General features: G+C 34.5%; 1 pseudogene across 1 annotated transcript in view; it reads left to right on the top strand.

Annotated features, from left to right (window-relative positions):
• Positions 1–13,868, top strand: part of LOC110221638 (tyrosine-protein kinase JAK2-like) — a 47,009-nt pseudogene that overhangs the window by 2,514 nt on the left and 30,627 nt on the right. Inside the window, exons 2-7 of the transcript XR_013485590.1 lie at positions 1,498–1,655; positions 2,536–2,647; positions 5,431–5,617; positions 8,222–8,349; positions 10,933–11,083; positions 13,674–13,793. The product of XR_013485590.1 is annotated as a tyrosine-protein kinase JAK2-like (transcript). The remainder of the gene's footprint in view (positions 1–1,497; positions 1,656–2,535; positions 2,648–5,430; positions 5,618–8,221; positions 8,350–10,932; positions 11,084–13,673; positions 13,794–13,868) is intronic.

The following is a 13,868-nucleotide window of genomic DNA, read 5'->3' as shown; positions in this document are numbered from 1 at the left end:
CTGGCAAGTAAGAGTATTTACTGCCACGCTTGAGGAGCATTTTTCATCTGAGAATTTCAAAATGAAAAATTACAAGATTTCCCAAGTATTTGTGAGCTGTGAGATTCTTTGCTTTATTATGGTTATTTCTATTTAAAAATTTAGAGATTGAACACTCTTCATGATTCTTTTAATAATAAAAGCTAACATTTATATATTTGTGTATATGCATGTGTGTGTGAGTGTGTATGTGTGTGTGTGTGTGAGTGTGTGTGTCTGTGTGTATAAAATTGTATAGCACTTACTATGTGCCCAGGCACTGTACTAAGCGCTTTGCCATTTTTATCCCTTTTGATCCTCATAACAACACTGATAATTCTGTCTACTGTGGTACCAGCTGCCCTCAGAATATTTACTGATTTAACCACATAAGTAATTTACCACTATCAGTTTTGCAATTTTTGTTTTCAGTGATTTCTATTTATAACATTTGTGTGATTTTTTTTTACTTTTAATAATCAAATCTTTTCCCTATCATTCGTTATAAGTGAAACATGATCCTCCATGGCTGTCAGTTTTATACACACACACACACATTTTTAAAATGTTCATTTATCTGCCGCAACTATTTCATTGGCCTAGTGAACTCTCAGTGAAGAGCTTATGAAGCTTACCAATAAAGATGGACACTTCTTTGTACCTTAGCTTTAGAGAGTTTCCTAGTGGTATTAAGAGAACAAGTCACTTGCCCAAAGTCATCCAGCCAGTATGTTTTAGAAAAGGATCATTAATTGCAAGTGCATAATGATCCAAAATGTTTTAGGTTCTTAATCTTAATGGACATTTATCAAATACCTACTTTGTGCTAGGTTATAGCAAAAAGCAAAATTTAGATAAAATAAAGTCCTTACTTTCATGGAATTTACTTTGAGTAGGGGGGAAATAAAATATGTACAAATTATTAACTATGAAAGAGGAAATAATACCTGATAAGTATGTTAGAGATGTGTGGAAGAATGTGCTTTGTCTACAAGGAATGCATAAAGCCAAAGAATTGAAAGTGGACAGAGGGTAAAAGTGTTTGTAATATGAGAAAGTCATACTCAGTGATGCTTCCCATTATTAGTGTTAAAGAAAAACTTTTAATGTCTTTCTAAGCCATATGGAGGATCCACTTTGTAGGAAGTGACATAATGAATGGAAGAAAAGAACAATAGTTAATTATCATAGTAAACTTTAGCATCTTCTTTGAAATATATTTCTAGAATGTTACATATGACATAATGGAATATAAGTAATACTATGTATTAAGAAGCATGTAACTTTTTGAAGTGTCTTTGCCTTCTATTAACATTTCATGATATAATGACTCTAAATGTGCACAACTTAAGAAACTTGCATTATTTTTAGGACATATTGCCTCTGTGTAAAATATGTAGTACATCGTTGGCATTTATTAGGTGGTTCTTAAACGATATTGGGAGATACTCATTTTCTTTTATACCTCATTGCCTTCAGGAAATTGAATTTCACTCATTGAGAGAAGCTCTGTCTTTTGTATCATTAATTGATGGATACTATAGATTAACTGCAGATGCACATCATTACCTCTGTAAAGAAGTAGCACCCCCAACAGTTCTTGAAAATATCCAAAGCAACTGTCATGGCCCAATTTCGTAAGTAATGCACACTTTTAAAATGGGGGGGGGGGAAGGTAAAGGCCCACTGAATACTTTGTACAGCAGAAATAATGACATATTAATCCCAGTCAATATGCTTATAAAATTTGTTAACTGTCCAAATATCCTTAAAGATACCCAATCTATATGTCATATGTAAGTAAATTTTCAAAACAAATTTTTTTTGTTTTAATGCTTCAAATTGTCAATGACAATATGAATATGGTCTTTCTTAAGACTTTGATACTATTTAAATTGCTACAGTTATGTGTCATGTATATTATTACATTAGTACATGCCTTAGAATCAGTAGCACAAAAAATTTTATGCCATCTTGATTTGGGAAGTAATCAAAAATATATGTGGTATTATGAAAGAGAATACTCATTTTAAATATAGAATTATAACCAGAAGACTTCAAGAAAATAAAGCCATTTCTGTTGTTTCTGGCAGACTTTTTCCACCACAAAAGTCATCAGTGTCCTTTTGTGTGTTTCCAAAGCAATAGGAGCATCCCCAAGATTGGTTTGAACTCAGTATGAATAGTTAATAGTTTTTCCCCTTAGAAAAAGTACCCACAACCATAAAGAATAAAGACCCTCAATTTTTTGGAGAACCTTCAGTTTTATTTTTAATTTTTTCATGATAAATATTTTGGTCCTACTATCCATAGTGATTCCTCTATTTGAAGCTTTTATTGTGTATACAAATGTAACAAAGGAAAAATCTGGTTTTGAAATGTGAACATATATATAATGTATATATTATACAATAGACATATATAGTAGTAGTGGTGGTGGTGATCATTGTCAGCAGAGTTAATTATACTCGTATTATTATTTTCCTGGTAAATAGTTAACTTCTTCTTTATCTTCAGGAAGGATTTTGCCATATGTAAATTGAAGAAAGCAGGTAATCAGACTGGCCTCTATGTCCTTCGATGTAGCCCTAAGGACTTTAATACATATTTCCTTACTTTTGTTGTTGAGGTGAGTAGACTGTGTTGATGAACTATAGTGTTCTTATCAGAACAAGAAAGAGCTCATGTTTTCCAAATATTTTTGTAGATTTAACTTTATTCCTCAGTCTGTAGTCAAAATTGCAAACATTGGATATAATAACTTGCATATTATTGCATGAACTCCCACTTTTAGTCTGCAGGAAATGGGAACACTTTTATTCTTCCAAGATTCCTTTTATGTCTTACTTGAAACACCTAAAAGATCTGTGATTTTGTCCATGTGAGAACTTATTCCCCTATTGTAGTTCAACCCATTTGGTGCTTTAGTTAGTAGGCTTTGTTATTTGATAGCACTGAAAAAATTCATCATCTAGTGGTCAGCCTTCTGTTGATGAACCTCTCCAGTCTTGGCTAGGCCACTCCTTGAACAACAGATATATATATTCCATCCATTGCTGGCCCCATATTCAAAACTTTTCCAGATTAATAGGATATTCCATAATTTATCATCTTCTGGCATAGATTTTATTAGTATGCCATAATGAGTCATCACATTGTTTGGATAATTAATTTAAAAAATTATAGAAATAAACCTCAATAAATTTCTTTTATCATCTCACCTTGAGATTTGTCTATTTTTATCATCTCACCAGTCAAAGAGTATTTTGCCCAATCCAGTTCAGCCCTTGAGTGCTTTAAGATTTAATTTTACTCATAGAACTTCACCAAATAAGGAAGAACAAAATAGGTTATAAATAATTTAATTCATTATTAAAATGTATAAAGCTATAAAGAAAAATAAGAAAATCATAAGGAAATAAAAGCATTATAATAATAATAATATATAATAGAGTTTTAAGGTTTGCAAAGTGCCCTTTATAGACCTTGATCTCATTTGACCCTTATGAATTGAATACTACAGATATTATTATCCCCATTTTACAGATGCAGAAACTGAAGCTCAGTGAAATTCAGCCACAGTGAAACTTTCAGTGTGTGAGGTGTGCTTGAACCTAGGTCTGCCCTGTCTTTAAACCTTGTCCTCTCTCCACCACACAACCTTGCCTCTCATAGTCTTTAAACAATGTAATCTCTTTTTAAGGAATAATTTTGAGCCTTTAAACTTGTTGCTCAGGTGAAGTACAATCTTCCTCTTTTAAAGCATAAAACTGTGCTAAAACTTCAATACAGTGAAGATTTTGGTATAAAATAGATTGGTGTTGGACCCTGTCTAAGGAAGGATTTAGTGCAGAAGTATCTAGTAAGATAATATTGCCTAACAAGGAGTTCCGTAGATTCTGAAAGTAGATGTCTGGTATTCACTGTTAAAGAAATAGCAAATTGAGAATCAAGCACTGGAATGGGAACCAACAGAACTGGGTCATAGTCCCCCCAGCCATGTTTTAGCTTTAGGTAAGTAACATTACATTTCTATTTTCTCATTCGTAAAAGAAGAATAATAGTTCTTGTCTAGCTTACCTCACCTTGTATGGTTTAAGTGAGATGTAAAAGTGACTTGTCAACTTTTTAAATAATTTGGCCCTATGATTTCACAGCTTCTGGTGTGGTACTTCCTCCAGTACAAATAGGCATCTTCTCTGCAATTTATAGTCTTTGTAAGTTGCTTGTGGCTCGCTGAGAGAGTTCAGTGACTTGCTCAGGGTCACACAGCCACGTGTCAGAGGTGGGATTTGAACCCAGGCCTTTTTCACTGTGAGACTGGCGCTCCATCCACTACACTACCTTTCAATCTGTGAACTATGCTGTTATTTAGCTTAGATGTAGTTGATAAAATAATAGAATAAAATTTGCTTTTTATGGTTATAACTATAAAAACATCTTTAATTCCTAAATGAAATGAGAAAACTTCTTTACAAATCTGACCATTTTTATTTTAGCATTTGGGGTTAAAATTTCATCAGAATTATGCTGCTTCTTTGAGTATTCTAAGATGGGTAATCCAAGAGCATGTGAGCATTTCTCAAGCAACAAATTGATACATATAGAATAATGAGTAGGTCTTAATTTTTTTCTTAGCGCATTAGTGACATTTTACCAAAATAATCATACATATGTTTCAGTTCTATCAAATCCAGCTAGTATTTATGGAATGCTTCTACTGCATACCTAGCAGTGCCTAGCTGCTTTGAAGGTTACCAAAAAATTATGATATAGTCTCTAAATCTCAAGAAACTTAAAATCAAGGATTAAGCACATGAAATAATAAGATAATATTACAAGGTAAGATGCAATAAAATGCTACACTATGTTGCCCTGATGAGATGATATGTGAAATGCTTTACAAATCTTAAAGCACTATTTAGCTATTATTACATAGGGATGATAGCTATGAAAGTTTGATTTGCTTGCTGAGAGAGTATATATAGAAAAGAGCAGGCTGAGACAGAATTTCCTGTATTTTATCCCCTTAAACTTCTCATTAGGGAACAGGTAAAGAAAGTGGAAACAGAAAAGGTGGAAGAGAACCTGTAAACTCTTTGATATTTGTCATAGCTATTTTATTTAATGGGCAGCTTCAGTTTTTAAAAATGATTATCATTGTGTTATTTATTGTTGGGATTCATTTCTAAGGCACTACTATGATATTTTACAGGGTTCCTTCTGGCAAGAAGGCCACTTACATAATGGCAGTGCTTTCGATATCAGAGTTCAAATTTCCAAATAGGCTCTTATGGGTTGTTTTGTTTTGAGGGGTTTGGGTTTTTGTTTTTCATAAAATCCCTCTTGCCAATTTAATCATTGTGACAATTAATATGATTTTTTTCTACCTTTATGACTAAACTCATACAGCAGGAAAATGTCACTGATTATAAGCACTGTTTCATTACAAAATATGAGAATGGGGAGTTCAACCTCAGTGGGACTAAGAAGAGCTTCACTAACCTTAAAGACCTCTTGAATTGCTATCAAATGGAAACTGTCCACTCAGATAGCATCATTTTCCAGTTTACCAAATGTTGCCCCCAAAAGCCCAAAGGCAAGGAGACTTTCTAGTCATTTTTCCTTTGCTGTTACATGGATATCATATGCATATTTTAAAAAAAAGGTATCAGAAGAGTAACAGATTGACTTGTTCTCATATTGATGAGCAGCCATCCTCACTTTGGAACAAGGCCAGGTTATTTTTTATATTTTTTTATTTGTCTCTAATACAGTGAACTTCTAGAATGGTAGTGTTGTTAGTGTACTATATTTCATTGTAAAGCATAAGTTGTAATAGGTCAGATATCTATATACTGAGCTGGTGAGAAGTACTGCTAGACACTTGTATGTAAGTAAAAGTAAAGATATTTGTATTTAATTTTTTAGTGCCTCACTTTCTGTGGCTCTGAAATGAGAAAAAATATGAATATGTCTGCCCAAAACAAACATGCATAAAAACTCCATTAATCAAGGAAATGAAGATAAATGTAATAAAGATCAGTGAGCCTCGTGGAGGAGAGAGAGAGAGGAGGGAAAGAAAGGCATTGATTAAGATGGATTTATTGTCACTGACAATATTCAAAATGATGGCTCCTCTTGCAGATTCCACTACAGTTGAAAGGTAAAGTGTCATCTAGTTTTTACTGTCAGAAGGGTCAAACCAAGTAAAATTTGTTATAGAAAGTGTGTACAATTTGGGAATCGTGAAACCAGTAATCATCAAACTATGTGTTCAGATCATGTGAATTGTTGCTGAAATGTAGGTACATTATTATGTCTCCCAAAGCAAAAGCAAGGCAAACAGTAGAAGTAAATAAATGCTCCAAAAAGGAATGAGGTTTAGTTGGTGGAGTTGTGAAATGATCCAACCATTTTGGAGAACAATTTGGAACTATGTCCAAAGGGCTACAAAAATGTGCATACCCTTTCATCCAGCAATAGCACTTCTAGGGCTATATCCCAAAGAGATCAAACAAATGGGAAAAGGACCCACATGTGTACAAAAATATTCATAGCAGCTCTTTTTGTGGTGGCAAAGAATTGGAAATTGAGAGGATGCCCATCAATTGGGGAATGACTGAGCAAGTTGTGGTATATGAATGTAATGGAATACTATTGTGCTATAAAAAATGATGAACAGGCTGACTTCAGAAAAACCTGGAAAGACTTATATGGTCTGATGCTGAGTGAAGTGAGCAAAACCAGGAGAATGTTATACAAAGCAACAGCCAGTTTACGCAATGACTAATATTATTAAACTGAACCCTTCTCAGCATTACGAGGATCTAAGACATCTCCAGAGGCCTCAGGATAGAAAATGCTGTCCACATCCAAAGAAAGAACTCTGGAAGTCGAATCGCTATCACTTATTTTTACCTTCTGTTGAGTTTTGTTTCCTCTTTCTGATGGTTCCTCCTATTGGTTTTAATTTTTACTTACAACTTCACTAATGTGAAAATATGTTTAGTAGGAATGTAAATGTAAAGCCTATATCAGATTGTGTGCTGTCTTGGGGCGGGGGAGGAAGGGGGAAAAATTTTTCAACTCAAAAGCATATGGAAGTGAGTGTTGATAAATCAATAAATTAATAAAATTTAAAAAAAAAAGAAATGAGGTTTAAACCTAGCCACTGCTGGGAAGATAATAATGTGTGTTCAGTCATTTTTCAGTCATGTCTGCTCTTCGTGAACGCCTTTGGGGTTTTCTTGGCAAAGATACTGGAGTGGTTTGCCATTTCCTTCTCCAGCTCATTTTACAAATGAGGAAACTGGGGCAAACAGGTTTAAGTGACTTGCCCAGGGTCATACAGCTAGTAAGTCTAGTCTAAGGCTAGATTTGAATCATGAAGATGTATCTTGACTTCAGGCCTTGCACTCCTTGCACTGCACCACATAGCTGCCCTAGATAATAATGACTAGGTATCAAAACTGGTAAGACCTATTGTATAGCATTGTCATTAAGGGCAACAACACAGTGATAAGTGTTACTGACTGCACTTTATGGATTTCACAATGTTCCATATCGTTTAAAAAAAAAAAAGGAAGTGCCCTAAAAATAGAAGGTATTCTGCCATAGAACAGCATTCACTCCCATATTACCAAAGCAACATCGGATTGCACCAGAGAATCAAAATTTGAAGCCTTTCCACATCTCCCTTATAGAGCTGATCTTGCCACCTCCTGATTCTTAACATGTTTCCAGCACTAAAGATGCACTAGTCAGTTACAACTTTAGGAATAATTGCAAACATTCAAGATTTACCAGTTTTTTCCTTCTGAAGGAATAAGAAAGATTGTTATTTGCTGAAGTAAATGTTTTGAGAGATAGGCGGTGATTGCATTGAAAAAATGGTATGTTTATATTTGGATGAAACTATTTTGATTCATTATTTAATCATGCTTTATTCATTTCCCTGGGAATATATCTTCAGTTCAAATATCTGAGGATCAAATTTAATGAATAAACTTCAGCCATAATAGTATTTTAAAGAAAGATCAATAAGGGATCAGTAATCATTCTGAGTGACTATATGTATTGTGTTCTTTAAAATTATCAATAATTTGCTTTGATTATTTATTAGGCACTGTGCTAGATTACTAGTTAATTTACATTGCTGACAAATTCACGTTCTTTTCCCTTTTGACTCTCTGTTCTCTAGATAAATCGAATCTCTTAGTCTTCAGGAGTAATGGTATTTCTGATGCTTCCACATCACCGACCTTGCAGAGGCATAATAATGTGAACCAAATGGTGTTTCATAAAATCAGAAATGAAGATTTAATATTTGTAAGTCATTCAATGCAGATAATTTTCTATTTAAATCTTTTAAATGTGGATGTAGCACTTTGAAACAATGTCTTCTTTCAACTTGCTTCATCATTTGTTTTATTCCTGTTATCGAAGAGATGTGGAAGCAAGTATAATATTAAACTTGGATTAGGAATGAGAAAATATACTAGGAGTTTTAATAATGTACTGTGATATTAAACTAAGGTTTTACTGGGGAAATCATTAAAAAATGAATAAGTATAAGTTATTAGATTCCCTTTCAGACCTGAAAAGGAGCCTCTTAATCCCTTCTACAATGAAATAATCTACTCTTGTATACTAGGCATCATAGGGTAGTGGAAAGAACACCAGATTGGGTTGATCTCATCACTGCCACTCCTTATGTAAGCTAGGTAGCCACTTCTGTGTATCTCAGCTCACTTTTCTATAAATTACGAGGGGTTTGGACTAGATAAAGTCAAAGATTCCTTCTTCCTCAAACATACCTTGATTATGTTGCATATTTCACAAAATTACAGATACTTAGATTTGAAAAGAATCTCAATCACCATCTGTCTAACCCACCCCAGAAGGAATCCCCACTAACACATTCCTTGATAAGCAGTCATCCAGAATGCCCTTAGTCTTCTCCAGGCTGAATAATAGCAACAGTTCTTTCAAATGCCATTATGGAATGGACTTTCATGATCTTGCCATCTCCTTAAACTATTGTGCTGTGTCTCCTTCTACTTTGCTGTTTCACTTAAGGTCCTTGGACATCCTAATTACCTTCCTCTGTGCCTTCTCCACTGCGTCAGTGTCCATGAATTGTGGCACCCAGAATTAAACACAATACCCTAGATGTGATCTATCCAGAACAACATAAAAGGAGTCTTCCACCCCAAGAGACATTTCTTTCCCTATAATTTATAAAGACTTGAAGGGCCAACATCCTTGCTCTTCTTTCCCATTTTATAATCAAGATATATCATTGCCTAGAGACTCACAGAAGTGTCATTATACTGTAAGCTCCTTGAAGGCAGGGAATGTCTTTTGCTTTGTTGTGTGTCCGCATCACTTAGCACAATATCTGGCTCATAATAGGTATTTTATAAATGTTGGTTTATTGATGTACTGTCAGATGGTCATTGCATTGCTTTCAGGGTTAGTCTGGTTCCATTAGGTTCAGTGAGCTCAAGATTAACCTGAAGAAGATTGCCTGCAAGATGGGTTCTTTATTGAAGTGGTTCCAAGAGGTTTTGGCTTTCCTAGGACTCTGGAGCAATAAGACTAGTCCCAGGGCCTCTCCAGATTTTGGTTCACGCTGCCATAACACGCCTTTTCCTTATGCTGAATCAGCTCACTTCTTGGCAAAGCCTTCTTAAAACGATTACCTTTGGCATTTTAACCAAGATTTTTACTGGATGTAGGAATCTTTGGGCAACTAGGCCTCATATCATTCATCTACCAGTTCACTCTAAGTTTTGTACATCAGCTGAAACTTGACTAATCTAGATATAAAGTAACTTAATAGTTATTCTGCTAGTTATAGTGTACTCTTTTTTTTTCTTTTTGTGAGGCAGTTGGGGTTAAGGGACTTGCCTAGGGTCACATAGCTAGCGAGTGTCAAGTGTTTGGTCTGAGGCCGCATTTGAACTCAGGTCCTCCTGACTCCAGGGCTGGTGCTCTATCCACCGTGCCACCTAGCTGCTGCTACAGTGTACTCCTGCGTAGTCAGCATACTATTATCCCTCCTTTCCCTGCCCCCTAAGCAACAGCCTACTAGTTGCCATAAAAAGGGCCTTTCCTGTGATCATGGTCTTTGACCATTGAAGATCATGGAATAGAAAACTAAGCTAAATTATAGCAGGCAGGTTTTCTGTTCAAACTTTCAAAACCTTTTCAGAGGGTGGAATATAGAGTTCATCCCCACATTTTGCAATAAGTCTCAATCTAGAAATGAAAAAAAATTATACGTGATATTATTATTTCTAAATATGAGAAAAAGTTAGGCAGCCTGAGAAAGCAAAAGTAGATAAAGCTCCCATAGTTAAAAACTTGACTTACAAGTTGGATAAAAAGAATGGTCATATAACTAACATACCTGACATAAGCTGTCTTTCTTACTTTTAAGTAGTGGAATTCAGACACACAAATTAAAAGCAATTGGTTAACTTTAAATGAAACTAATGAACATTCCTCCTTAGTTATTTTCAAAATGAAACTACCAATACCTTGGGAACTTGTTATGTTTTTGTATAATTGTAATAAATGTCATATTAAATTAATTGGAAACAACATATTAAATTAATTATATTAGTATAATTTAGTATATTACTATATTGAACTGTTGAGACCATTATAAATTCCCTGGACTATACAATATTGAAGTATTTTAGTCAGTATCACATGTGCTATTATTGCCCTTGTTTTCAGTCTTATATTATTATTTAATGGAATGGAAGAATCACTTGATAGACCCCCAAATCCCAGTTTAGCTGGCAAGTATGGATATCTTGCTTTCATACTTAACCTACTTTTTTATTGCTTTCCAACATTTTTCTTTGCACATTTCAACTTTCTCTCTTTTTTTTTTTAAAGAATGAAAGCCTTGGACAAGGCACTTTTACCAAGATTTTTAAAGGTATAAGAAAAGAAATAGGAGACTATGGCCAGCTCCATGAAACAGAAGTCCTTTTAAAAGTTCTGGATAAAGCACATAGAAATTACTCAGAGGTTTGTATCCTATTGAGTAATTAATATGGTAGAAAGGATAATTTTTTAAAAACTCATTTGACTTTGTTGTTGTCATGGAATTATGTAATATTTATGATCTTTTATTTACAGCAGTTTCTTGACAGATTTTTTTCAGTTTTCAAACATTCTTTTTCTTATCCCACTCCTCTGTCCCAAAAAAACAAAATCAAAGCTCTTATAACAAATATATATATTGTTCAATCATGTCCAACTCTAACTCCAGTTAGAATTTTCTTGGCAAAATACTGGAGTGGTTTGCCATTTCCTTCTCCAGCTCATTTTACAAATGAGGAAACTGAGACAGACAGGGTTAAGTGATTTGCCCAAGATCATACAGCTAATAACTATCTGAGGTCAGATTTTAACTCAGGTAGATGAGTCTTAGTGACGCTAGACCTGGCACTCTATCCACCTACTAGGTCACCTAGCTGCCCAACAAGTCCCCAAATAAGCCATATCCAAAAATGTGTTTCATTCTGTAGATTAGTCTGTTGCCTCATTGCCTGGAGGTGGGTAGCATTCTTCATCACTGGTCCTCTTAATGGGTAATGATTAAAGTGTGCTCACATAGAGATCTTTTTCCCATCAAACAGTACCCCTCTCTTCTTTAATTAAAGAAAAATCCCTAAAGCAACAACTTTTTCTCATCATTTTTATAATCAGAAAGAAATGTTTTTTCAAGCTAATTAATATTAGCCTTTTCTTCTGAGTATTATAACACTTCAAACGACCTCCATAGTCCAGAGCTGCTAGGCCAGGCAAATATTAGAATGCCAGGGACCCAAGAGGTCCAGGAGCAGTAAGGTACAGCCATCTTTCCCTACCCAAGGTGTCACTTTCAGTAGTGGCATACCAAAATTTCAGTTGTATCCAAATAAATCTTTCATGCTTACTATTATCGCTAATGGGAGCCTCCTATCCTCACCTCCTCCCTTGCTGCCATCTCTTCAACTCAGACTAACCTTGGGGTTTCTCCAAAATAAAACTTCTCCTTAAGGGTAAGCTCATCTATGGCTTTATTTCATAAAGCAGGAGAAGGGGCAAAACCTAAAACCTAGTAAATTACTTGCTAACCATAGGCATCCCCCACATTCTGTCCTGGGCCTTCTTCTCCCTCCTTTCCCTGGGTTCTTAACTTGGGGTCCATGGACTTGTTTTTAATGTTTTGATAACTATTTTACTGTAATTGGTTTCCTTTACAGTTAATAATTATAACATTATTTATAATTCCTTTATAATATTATAAAATTAATTTTTTTGTGTATTTAAAAACCTAATTCTGAGCAAGTTCAATAAATTTACCTGATTGCCAAGAGAGTTTACTCATTATTTTAAAAAGGTTAGGAACTCTTGCTCCATTCCATCTTGTTTGGTGATCTCATCAGCTTCCATGGGTTCAACTATCATTCTTATGAAAATGATTCTCAGATCTTCATCCATGTCATCCATGACTGTATGTGTGCTCCAAAACTCTGTCCTGGACCTTCTCTTTTCCCTCTATGTTCTCTCAGTGATCTCATCAGCTCCCACAGATTTGATTATTATCACCCTGCAAATGATGATTATCATGATCTAATTACCCATCTCTAGGACATATTGAACTAGGTGCCCTTCAGGCATCTAAAACTCAACATGTTCAAAACAGAGCTCATCTTGCTCCTCAAACCCTCCCCTCTTTTGAACTTTCATATTATTGTTGAGGTGACCACCATCCATTTACCAAATCAAAGCCTTATTGTTATCCTTGACTCATCACTTGTCCCACATATCTGGTCTGTTTTCAAATTTTGCCATTTCTGCCTCCTCATGTGAGGAAATGAGGGCCTGTACCAGAGTGATGGAAGTATCAGAAGAGAGAAGGGGGCATATTCAAAAGGTGTTGCAATCACACTCAAACTTGAAATCCAGTCTTGGATCCAGGTAGTAACCATACAGTTTAATGACAAGTTGATTTAGAAACAACCACGGCCTTGTGAACCTTTGACCTTGGTAACTAATATTGCTTAGGTGAACTTCACTTCTCAAGACAAGCCTGTGGCTCTTTTTGAAAGAAAACATGTTTTGTTCCGACAAAAGATTTGATAGCTCTACTGAAAGAATCAATGAACAAGGAATTACTCTTAATATTTTAATTTCCTGGCAGTGTATTTTTATATAGAAGCTACAAATGATTAATTGAAACACTTGAACTTCTTTTTGTCTATAATATGATAGTTACAGTCTATTTTGTAGAAAGATATATATATATATTTACATAATTTTTTTGTGTCTTCAGCTGCTCATCCTATTAAAGGGAGACTAAACTATTGTGAAAAATTTTCAACCAGAACTGAATATGTAGCAGTTTTTCAATAAATAATACTAGGAATTGTTATATAATAAAATAAGTATATTGCATATGTCATAACTCAGGCTTTCTTGCACATCTGTAGTAAAATAAAACAAATTTTAAAAATTGGTCATGTTTGATCTTTTTTTCCTTATGTTACTTAATTTTTTCTTAACTTTATGTATAATACTCATGTATAGTATGATCTGTAAATGTTTAAATGGTATTTTTTCAAGTATGTGCTTTTGCTTCTTAGATATTCTAGTTCAAGAATTTGTGAAATTTGGATCATTAGACACATACCTGAAAAAGAACAAAAATTCTATTACAGAAGCTTGAAGAGGCCGAGCAATTGGCATGGGCCATGCATTTTCTTGTAAGTAAACAAGTAAAATCTCCTTTTGTCTTACAGCACAATAGATGTATCTTTGCCTAGAAAGAGGAGACAAGA

This window comes from Phascolarctos cinereus, unplaced genomic scaffold (assembly GCF_003287225.1).
Source record: "Phascolarctos cinereus isolate Bilbo 61053 unplaced genomic scaffold, phaCin_HiC Scaffold_4;HRSCAF=312, whole genome shotgun sequence".
In the NCBI taxonomy this organism is placed as follows: Eukaryota; Metazoa; Chordata; class Mammalia; order Diprotodontia; family Phascolarctidae; genus Phascolarctos; species Phascolarctos cinereus.
This window is presented reverse-complemented; position numbering and strand designations above follow the sequence as displayed.